The sequence below is a fragment of the Octopus sinensis genome, linkage group LG18 (assembly GCF_006345805.1).
Source record: "Octopus sinensis linkage group LG18, ASM634580v1, whole genome shotgun sequence".
NCBI classification, from domain to species: domain Eukaryota; kingdom Metazoa; phylum Mollusca; class Cephalopoda; order Octopoda; family Octopodidae; genus Octopus; species Octopus sinensis.
Genome location: NC_043014.1, coordinates 15,090,089 through 15,100,571, shown reverse-complemented (window position 1 = coordinate 15,100,571; position 10,483 = coordinate 15,090,089). Strand labels below are relative to the sequence as shown.

Genomic DNA, 10,483 nt, shown 5'->3' with positions numbered 1-10,483 from the left:
AAGAAAACCTAACAAAACAGGTCGATTTTCTTTATAGCGCATGTAAGGGAGCTAACTCTAGATATTTTCGTCGTACAAGATTTCTAGAGACGTCGTCTTTCAGTATATGCAGGAAACAAATCAAACAAAAATCATTTCAATTATCAATATTTGCAATTAAAAAATATAATAAAAATATTAATTACTTTTAAACTTCCCAATGAATATATTTTTTCTGATATAAGTAAATCATGTTTTTCTTATATGCATTACATACGTTTGAAGTATATTAAAAACAGGCTCCGTGAGTTATCTGCCTTAGATTATAATGCCTCTGCTGGAACGATTTGGAAACGTTAAAACTGATTGGTTGGCATCCTTTTTATCTCGGGAGACAATGGAGTTACACATAAAGTAGTCTAGTCCGGCTTTTACATTTCATGTCCTGATACATTTCCTGCTGTGGCTGTGTAGTCCTATCCTGGACAAACACTCCCTCTGGCAGGTACCGCAAATGTAGCGAAGACTGTTCCTGGCTGGTTGTAATGCCATAGTTTCTTGTTGACGTCTTTTCTTGTCTTTCCATTTCTCCTCTCTCTCTCTCTGTCACTCCTTTGTATTCCCTCTCTTACGGTACGTCGCCAGTCTCCACGGTTGCCGGCAACTGCCTCCCAACCGCTAATATTGATGTTGCAGGCCTTCATGTCCCTTTTGCAAACATCCTTGTAACGTAAGAGCGGTCTACCCACAGACCTAGTACCTCTAGCAAGCTCTCCGTAGAGTATGTCCTTGGGGATTCTGCCGTCTTTCATACGGCTAACATGCCCAAGCCATCTCATACGTCTTTGTGTATTATTAGCAAAACGGATTAAACATTTACTAATAATACACAGAGCATGACTAAATTTTTCTTGGTGTACGTACGCTAGATTAGAAATTTATGACGCTGTGATGAGATGCTGCATTTGAAAATGGGCTACGTGTACACACGCATACACATCACATATCAGATACATCACATAAATGCACAAACGCACTCACACTCACACAAGCATATACACATGAATATATTATGTGTGTATGTATGTGTGTGTGTGTGTGTGTGAGCGAGAGAGAGAGAGAGAGAGGAAGAGAAGGTGAGAGAGGAGGGAGGATGAGGAAGAAGAAAATGTAGAGGAGGATATAAGGAAACCGGGAGAAGGACAAAGAGAAGGAAGAGATCCAGAGGAGAAGGAGGAGGAGATGAGGAAGATGAAGTAAGGACGATGGAGGAGGAAGAGAAGGAAGAAAATGGAGACTTGTTTCAGTCATTGACCTGCGGCCATGCTGCAGCACCGCCTTGTTGGACTTTGTCGAATAAATTGACTCCAATACTTATTCTTAAGTCTGTTACTTATTCTATCTGTCTGTTTTGCCGAACTGTTAAGGTAGAGGGACGAAATCAAACCAACACCGGCTGTTATGCGACGGTGTGGGACACACGCACACACACACACACACCACACACACACGTAACGGGCCTCCACATAGTTTCTGTCTACCATATTCACAAACACATAACATTGGACTGCACGAGGCAATAGAAAAAGACACCCAAACCACGTAGTTGTCAAGCGAGCTTCTTAACCACACACCCTATGCAAATGCTTAACGCTCACGCATTCGCTTGACTACCTAAAAACACTGAGGAATGGCAGAGACAAAGAAAATATTTCTTCTTTAGAAGATAAAGTGAATCGGAATAAAAAATGGCAACGCCATGTTTTACGTGGATGGAAAATGTCAAGAATGGAACTTAAAATCCAAGAATAGCTCAGGAAAAATTGGAAATGCGATCTCATCTTTCTTTTTCTGACAAGGTGGGGAGAAAAACGAAGCGATTAATATTTGATATTGGTGTCAGATTTGAGCACGAGGCCAGCAATTTCGTGTGTGCGTGTGTGTGTGTCTGTGTGGAAAGAGTCGATTAAATCTGGTACTTATTTTCTTTTCTACTCTAGGCACAAGGCCCGAAATTTTGGAGGAGTGGCTAATCGATTATATCTACCCCAGAACGCAACTGGTACTTAATTTATCGACCCCGAAAGGATGAAAGGCAAAGTCGACCTCGGCGGAATTTGAACTCAGACCGTAAAGACAGACGAAATAGCGCTAATCATTTCGCCCGGCGTACTAACGTTTCTGCCAGCTCTCCGAAAGAATTGAAAGGCAAAGTCGATCTCGGCAGAATTTAAACTCAGAACATAAAAGACCAGAACGTTAAGACGGTCGAAATGCCAGCATCCTAACATTTCTGCCAGTTCAACGCTTTAATACTTGATATTAATAACTCAGCAAGGGAGATAATTCAAAAAGTGATTCCCCCTGAATTTTGGGGCAGCTGCGAAAATACAACACAGCTTGCGTAATTCTAGAAAAACATCAAATGTTTTTTTTGATTATATTTCTTAATTTTTAACCCTCGAATTACTAAACTTCTCATAATGACCATAGTATGGAAGAATCTTGCAGCGTTTAATTGTAACCCTTTTAGCTAGTAATTTTATATCCTAATGGAGTTGACTTCGCCATAAATACGTCTGCCGTAAAATATGTGGTCTTTTGTATATTTATTTGAAGGCGCGTGGCCTAGTGGTTTCTGGCGGTCGTGGTTTCGATTAGTGGATTAGGTGGTCTGTTGTGTTCTTAAGCAAGACACTCGATTTCATATTGTTTCAGTTCATTCAATTGGCGTTTTGTCCAAGGGGGAATTTTGTATTCTCGGTCACTTATATGCCATGGAAACAGGGTAACCAGTCATACGAGTCCGAGCACTCGAGAGAATAGTGTGACCAAGATATGAGAGAGAGAGAGAGGGGGGAGGAAGAGAGAGAATGGTAGTGAGAGAGGGAGAGGAAAAGACAGAGTGAGAGAGAAAAGGAGAAAAATGAAAGTGACTGAGAGAGGGGGAGAGGTAGAGGGGTAGAGAGGAAGAGAAAAGAGAGAGTGACTGAGTGAGAGAAAGAGAGAGAGAGAGACAGAGAGAGAGAGACAGAGAGAAAGAAAGAGTGCTAGTGGGAAGAAAAGAGAGTGAGAAAGAAAGGGGGAGACAGAGAAAGTGAGAGAGAGAAAGTGAAAAAGACAAAACTGAGAGTGACTAAGAGAGGGGGAGAGGGAGAGAAAGAGAAAAGAGAGAGTGACTGAGTGAGAGAGAGAGAAAGAGAGAGAGAGGGAGAGAGAGAGAAAGAGAGAGAGAGGGAGAGAGAGAGGGAGAGAGAGAAAGAGAGAGACTCGGTGAGTGGAACAAATAATCTGGTTTGGATTCCCCATTGTAGCTGTTTAGCTTATCTTGATTTCCATATTTCAGATGAAGGATGACAAACTGTTAACAAACGTGGCCAACGAAGTAAACGACTGAAACGGTAGAAAGGATAACTGGGCGCTTATATACTCACTTACATACATATGCGTGTGTGTGTGTGAAAGAAGCATCTATTTATTATCACACACTTTTATTACGTGCAGGCATGTAAGAATAAAGAATTTCGGTTCGTAACCACGTGGCTTCGGGTTCAATTCCACTGAGTTGGACATTAAGAAACTGTTAAATATTTATAATTCTCTTTTTGTAATACTATATCTCGAAGCATACAGAAAAGCTGTAAACAATAGCATGTGTATGTGTGTGTAACCTTTTTGTGCGTTTATGTGTGTGTATTAGTCGTTTGACTGCTATTTCTAAATTTCAGTATGTGGTGAAGTAACTTTTGCTGATCCCTTGATTATGTTTATAATTATAAAAAAAAACTTTTTGTATAAGCTTCTACTGATAATGGTTTTTTTTTTCCATACCGAACTATTTGGTAAAATTATTAATTATTAAAATAATAATTCTTTACCCTGTATCTATAATAATAATAATAATAATTATATATATATATATAGACATACACACGAGGGGGTACCCAAAAGAAACCGGAATTTTGCAATATTTTATTCATTTAGTTTTACATGTTTACATTCTTATCACTTTCAAAATATTCTCCATTTGGAGCAATGTATCGATCCACTGTTCGAAGCAGTCCTGGAACTCTTGTGAAGTAATGCCTTTTAACTCCTCCGTCGATTTTTTTTTCTTCACCTCTTGCACATCTGCAAATTCCGTTAGCCACAGCTTTTCTCACCAGCGATAACTTTCGAAAGAAGGGTCCAGATCAGCTTTCAACTGTTCGAAGCAGTTCCCGACACGCATTCAGTCGTGACTGTTTTTGATCTTCCGAGAGCAAGTGAAGCACAAATTTTGCTGCATCTCTTTTCATTCGCAATTCCTCGCTCAAGATTCGTTGGCATGAGCTCCAGGACACACCACCCATATCAACAAGTTCATGAATTGTCCGATGACGGTTCTCCAACATCACTTCATGAATTTTTATGACGTTTTCATTCGTTTGGGAGGTCGGCGGTCGCCCTGAACGAGGTTGGTCTTCAATCGACAAGTAACCATTCCTAAAGCGTGGAAACTACTCGTATACTTGTGTTTTGCTTATGACAGAGTCCTTGTAAGCTGTTTGAAGCATGACAACTGTTTCGACCGCCGTTTTCCCCAGTAGAAAACAGAATTTCACAGAAGCACGCTCTTCCTTCGTTTCAGCCATCGCAAAAATCGACGAACAGGGTAGAAGTACTGCAAAACAGAGACGCACCTAAAGGGACAACGCCTTTCGGTAGACTGATGCCTGAGGATTGCATTAAGTGACTTTTAGCGGTGGAAACCTGAAGTACAACGGGCTTGTCCCACAGAGAACGTTTCCGGTTACTTTGGGTACCCCCTCGTATATATACAACGTAAAAGACATTTTAAATCCCGGGATTTAAAATGTAAGATTCTTGATGTGAATATTGTATCTATGGAGGGTCATTACGCCAATAACAACAAACACGCACTGGTTCAATACCACTTCTTTATTTTACCAGTTAACTATCCATTGGTTGTTTGTTTTCTGTCAGAGTCCTTTCGTCGCTATTCACGTCGTCGTCAATGCCATATCCTCATTCTTCAATGTGTGCTTTCAGTATGTCTGAGAACTAGTCTTATGCCTGTGTGCATGTGCGTAGATTTGGGTTTACTTATGTATGTGCCATCTACTCTGTGTGTGTGTGTGTGTGTGTGTGTGTGTGTGTGCATGTAAGTGTGCGTGTTCATAAGTGTGTGGTTGTGCTCTTCTGTTTTCGCGTATTCCTGTATGTTATATTTTAATAATTACTGGTACCTTTATATATTTTAAATGTAAAGCATAATGTTATACATGTATGTATATTCTTGTAATTGTCATTTTAGAAAATAGATAAATAAATAAGTTGACATAATATAATTTCTAAAAGTGATGAACCATCTATTGATCCTTCCTTTCTTATTGATCTCTATATATATTATATATATATATATATATATATATATATATATATATATATATATATCTCTGAGGTCATTCCATAAGTTTTGTCTGAATTTTGAATAAAGAAAACAAGTGGTCAAATGTTATATTTATTGAAATTTTATCATCAATGTACTTTCCCTGATTTCTATGACTTTCTTCCATCTATTTACAAGCTTTTTAATCCCATCAATGTAAAACACCTTTTGGTTTCAAAGCGAAGAACTCTGTTTTGACCTCCTCCTGGCCTGCGAAAGTTAGAGTTTGCAACAGCATGCTTGTGACTGATATTTCAGCTCTCCTGGATGAAGATTGAGAAATTATATATATTACGATCGTGAGGTTGTGAGTTCGAATCCCGGACCGAGCTGCGTGTTGTGTTCTTGAGCAAAACACTATTTCGCGTTGCTCCAGTTCACTCAGCTGTAGAAATGAGTTGCGATGTCACAGGTGCCTAGTTGTATCAGCCTTTGCCTTTCCCTTGGATAACACTGGTGGCACGGAGAGGAGAGGCCGGTATGCATAGGCGACTGCTGGTCTTCCATAAACAACCTTGCCCGGACTTGTGCCTGGGAGGGTAACTTTCTAGGTATCAATACACACAAACACAAGACACCTAAACTCTCGACAGAAAAACCTCTGCCATTTTGAAAAAAAAAATTTCAGATTTGGAGTAGAACCGAACTTGCAACTCTGTTTAAAACGTTTCGAAATGCATTTTGTCCAAACATATGTACGTAACCAATCATTTAACCAAATGAATACAAGTTAGGCTGTGGTTGGGCAATAGAATATACAAATTTGTAGTTTCGTTATTTTATGTTAGTGGAAGAAATGATACCCACTGCAATGAGACATCTTCGAAGCACTTTGACTAATTTCAGTTACAAGATCAGTCTGCTAACCTTGGCTTAATAGAACAATCTACACAGTCCTAGAATTTGAAAAACTTCACCGTAGTTACATCCGATTATAGTAAAAGGGAAATTACCAATTAATAGTTATACTGATGTACGACATGAAGTTACAAAAACGATCATATATATATATATATTTATTTATTTATTTATTTATTGTGAAGAGCTGGCTTTAGATTAGCATAATATTTAAGAGGTGGGGGGGTACTTACAGAGGTATAATTGGATATATTTAATCACCGGAAGAATAAAAATTTTAATCACTGCCATTTACATTTTAAACGAGAAAATGTTTAAAAATTTTCTTTTAAAAATTAAAAATTTTAATCTTTATACAAAAAGGGCTAAAACATTTTTCCTGAATTTGAAGTCGAGTCAGAAGGAAGCATTTCAAAATTATTTTTCGCCTCGAAAATGTCTAAAAATGAATATAGAACAAGTACGGAGAACAAGCGTTTAGCGTTGTTAAAAAATGTTTATGCAATTGGTCATATTTAACATCTGTGGGCACTCTTAGCGAATTTGGAAATTTAGCGCGGTCGATATAATTAAACGCTTTCTCAAGTTGGTCTTTGATGTTAGTTGTAATGTTCTCTAAATCCTTGATTATACAGTCGATCTTCCACTTTTCACAGATACTCCGAATTGTACTTCCACTGTCCGTCTCTTGAAGCCGATAAAAACTCATGAAAACTGTAACAACTTTCGATAAAGGTTTCTGAAGTTCTATAAACACTTGACAGTTGACAGCCTGGAGTTTTAAGGAATTTTTGAGATCTGAACATTGTATTCTGTGATAAGAAATATCAAGATCCGGAACATATTCTTTACAAATAGATTTAGAGCCATATTTGTAATCGTTTTCACCCGAAAGAATCAACTTGGCTGCAGTCCGTACACATAGAATACACTCAAAGACTATGTTTAAGACTTTATACACGTTTTCAGTGTTTATAGTCAAGGTGAGAGAGTGATCAGAAGGATCATTGTTGCCTTGTCGAAAGTAAACACAGTATGGCCAAGCTTCATCAAGTTTGGTTTGAAAGGTATTCGGGCAGGATTTAAGTGGATAAGTAAACGGGAAAGGCGGTAACACGCGTTGAAAGATCAAATTCGACAACTCTTTTAAATTCTCTTCAATTTCAGCAAGAGTCTTAGGTTTTAGAATCACTTTAATAACCCAAGTTTCCCAAACGAATACTTCTTCGTGAGGGAGGAGGAAATAGAAATTTACATATATATTATCTTCAGTGATGGCATTTCTGTCCCGAATATTTCTTTTAAACTCGTTGGCAATATATTTAAGAACAGCCGAGAAAATGGGGTTGGCAATTGCCTCGTAGGTAAACGCAGTAGGGGGTACTGTTTTCTGTTCAGTCACTTTTTTCAATGATGTAGTATACTCGGTATTTTCAGACAGGATGCGTTTGCCTTCAGATCTCATATTCAAAAGCATTTCTAGGACAGACAATAAAACAACGCCAACATGATTGACAGGAACCTCAATGTTAAGATGATATTTTTTGGTTTCTAGGGTTTTGTTCGCGTTCTCAAATTTAAACCAAGGGGCCTGTTCATCCATGTTAATTCCAACGCGGCAACAAATCTGCGAAATTTAGTCCTTCCTAATCCGTAACGTATATAATGTAATTATTTCTGGCGGATCACTTTATTAATATAATTTGGACGAGTCTAAGACACACAAAACTACACATGTACGTAAAAACACACACGCACACACACATATATATAATAAATCTTAGGTCTTTATATATATATATATATATAAAACAAAGAGTTCTAAGTTCAAATTCAACATAGTAATTTTTCTGGCTGTAACTGTTTGTTGACAGACTTAGCGAAGGATACGAGTTTTTGTGAATCTGTTGAGCCGCCAGTCCTATTTCTTTTGTACAAAAGTTACAGATATTACCAAGGTGAGATTAACTTGTGTGTGAAATATGCTACAAAAAAAAAATCGAAACTATGTCACAGTCCTGGCAGAGAGAGCAGTGCCCATCAAGCTAACGAAGGAGCATATATAAGGTCGTTCCACCTACTAGAAACAACAGCCAATTTTTCTTTAAATCACACCCTACCGGCTTAGAAAAGAATATGTTGGATCATATGTTGGGTTCTCCGCACTTAGAAAAGAGAAACAAAAAAAGATCACGACTTGAATGATTTTTTTCTCGATCAGAGTGAATTTGAGGGATAACAAAACTACCAGCGCCACCACTACCACCAATTGCTAGCTACCCGCTGATTTGCTTAAATTGATTTCTCCTATTTGTCCCTACCCCAATCACAACCTTGTGGGGGAAAAAGACTGCAGTAGATTGAAACAATTTCTGTTACTTACCGTATTTACTCGTGTATAACTCGCACCCATGCATAAGTCACATCCCTAATTTAAGGTTAAATCTTGATAAAAAAATTTTCCCTTTCATAGTTTTACCTTTGCTCCATATATAAGTTGAACCCCAGTTTTTCTTTTCAGTTAAAATCAAGTAGAAAATATTGCAACATATACACGAATAAATACGGTATTTTATATCGACTGGATTGGATTACACATGTTCAGTTCTCTGCAGGACGAAGACCTCAGCATGTTCTCTCCACCAACCACGATTCGATGCGGAGGCTGTGAATTTGAGTTTGAGATGATACTGATTTCATGAGCCTACTTTGTCACACTAGCATGACATGGCTCAGCAGAAGGTACAGTTTTTATACTGTTACTCAGGAGTAGTTAAGTCGATTACATCGACCCCAGTGCGTAACTGGTACTTATTTAATCGACCCCGAAAGGATGAAAGGCAAAGTCGACCTCAGCGGAATTTGAACACAGAACGTAGCGGCAGACGAAATACCTATTTCTTTACAACCCACAAGGGGCCAAACACAGAGAGGACAAACAAGGACAGACAAACGGATAGAGTCGATTACATCGACCCCAGTGCGTAACTGGTACTTATTTAATCGACCCCGAAAGGATGAAAGGCAAAGTAAACCTCGGCGGAATTGGAACTCAGAACGTAGCCGCAGACGAAATACCGCTAAGTATTTCGCCCGGCGTGCTAACGATTCTGCCAGCTCGCCGCCTTTAATGAGACGAAAGACGAAACTGAAGATTTGAACTTAGGATTGGCAGAAAATTGAATCTAAATACAGCAACACATTTAGTCCGATGCTCTTTCGTTCCATATTTCTTTTACTGCCCACAAGGGGCTTCACTCAGAAAGTCTTGAGCCCCTCTCAAGAAGTTATTAAACCTCTCAAGAACGATCTTCAATGACTTCTCACATTCGTTGAAGGCGGAGTAACGAACGATTAAGAAAATCCTGCTTCACGCTCAGGACCCAATACGATCTCATATCATCGTGATGTTGTTGATCCGCTCAATAGAATCGGATACCGTTGCGACACATACTTAAGAAATGATCATTAAAAGCATGCTCTTTCGTTTCTGTCACTCCATTGCACCCATCTGACAGTCCGTCGCAACCCTCTATAACTCAAGGAGATCATGAGACTACAACGCTATTTTTGTTTTTAATAACCCTGTACGAGGGGGTGCTGAAAATTTCCTGGCTTTTAGGGTGTCGTGAAAGGCCTGCTTGGAGGCCTAACCTTCCGAGTTCTTTTACAAGGCTTAGAAAAACTGAAGGACTGCTGCAATAAGTGTGTGAATATATTGAATAAAATCATAATTAACTGATAGCCCTTTCTTTTACCAAAACTTTTGAGCACCCCTCGCATATTATGCAGTGCCGGATTTATAATAGGCGAAGTCATAAGCTATACAAGTCATGGAGGCTGTTTGTTAACTCTCTTGAGACACTCAGGCCGATTGATAGGCTCAAGTGATAACAAGCTGAAAGGACTTCGAGGCCCGATCCATCGCCCCGATAGAACAAATGTTGTGAATTGTTGGTTTTGAAGTGTAAATACCCATCAGAGATCGTCTTTCAGTAGATGTATCTCAACAGAAAAGAAATTTGGTCTTTTTGGCTACACATACCAAAGCAGTGTGTGCATCAAAAGGGTCAAAATTACACCAAAAGATAAGGTATCTATTCCTTCTTATTAAGTTTTGGCATACTCGAATCAGAATATCAGATCGCTGTTGTTTTCATAATCGGAGAACACTTCCTCTCGTTTGACCAATGT

At 38.8% G+C, this 10,483-nt stretch overlaps 1 non-coding gene across 1 annotated transcript; it reads right to left on the bottom strand.

The window, feature by feature from the left end:
- Window positions 1-9,542: 9,542 nt before the first annotated feature.
- LOC115221883 lies at window positions 9,543-9,773 on the bottom strand. Its single transcript, XR_003882678.1, has one exon. It is a non-coding gene; the product is annotated as a small nucleolar RNA U3 (small nucleolar RNA).
- Window positions 9,774-10,483: the final 710 nt, after the last annotated feature.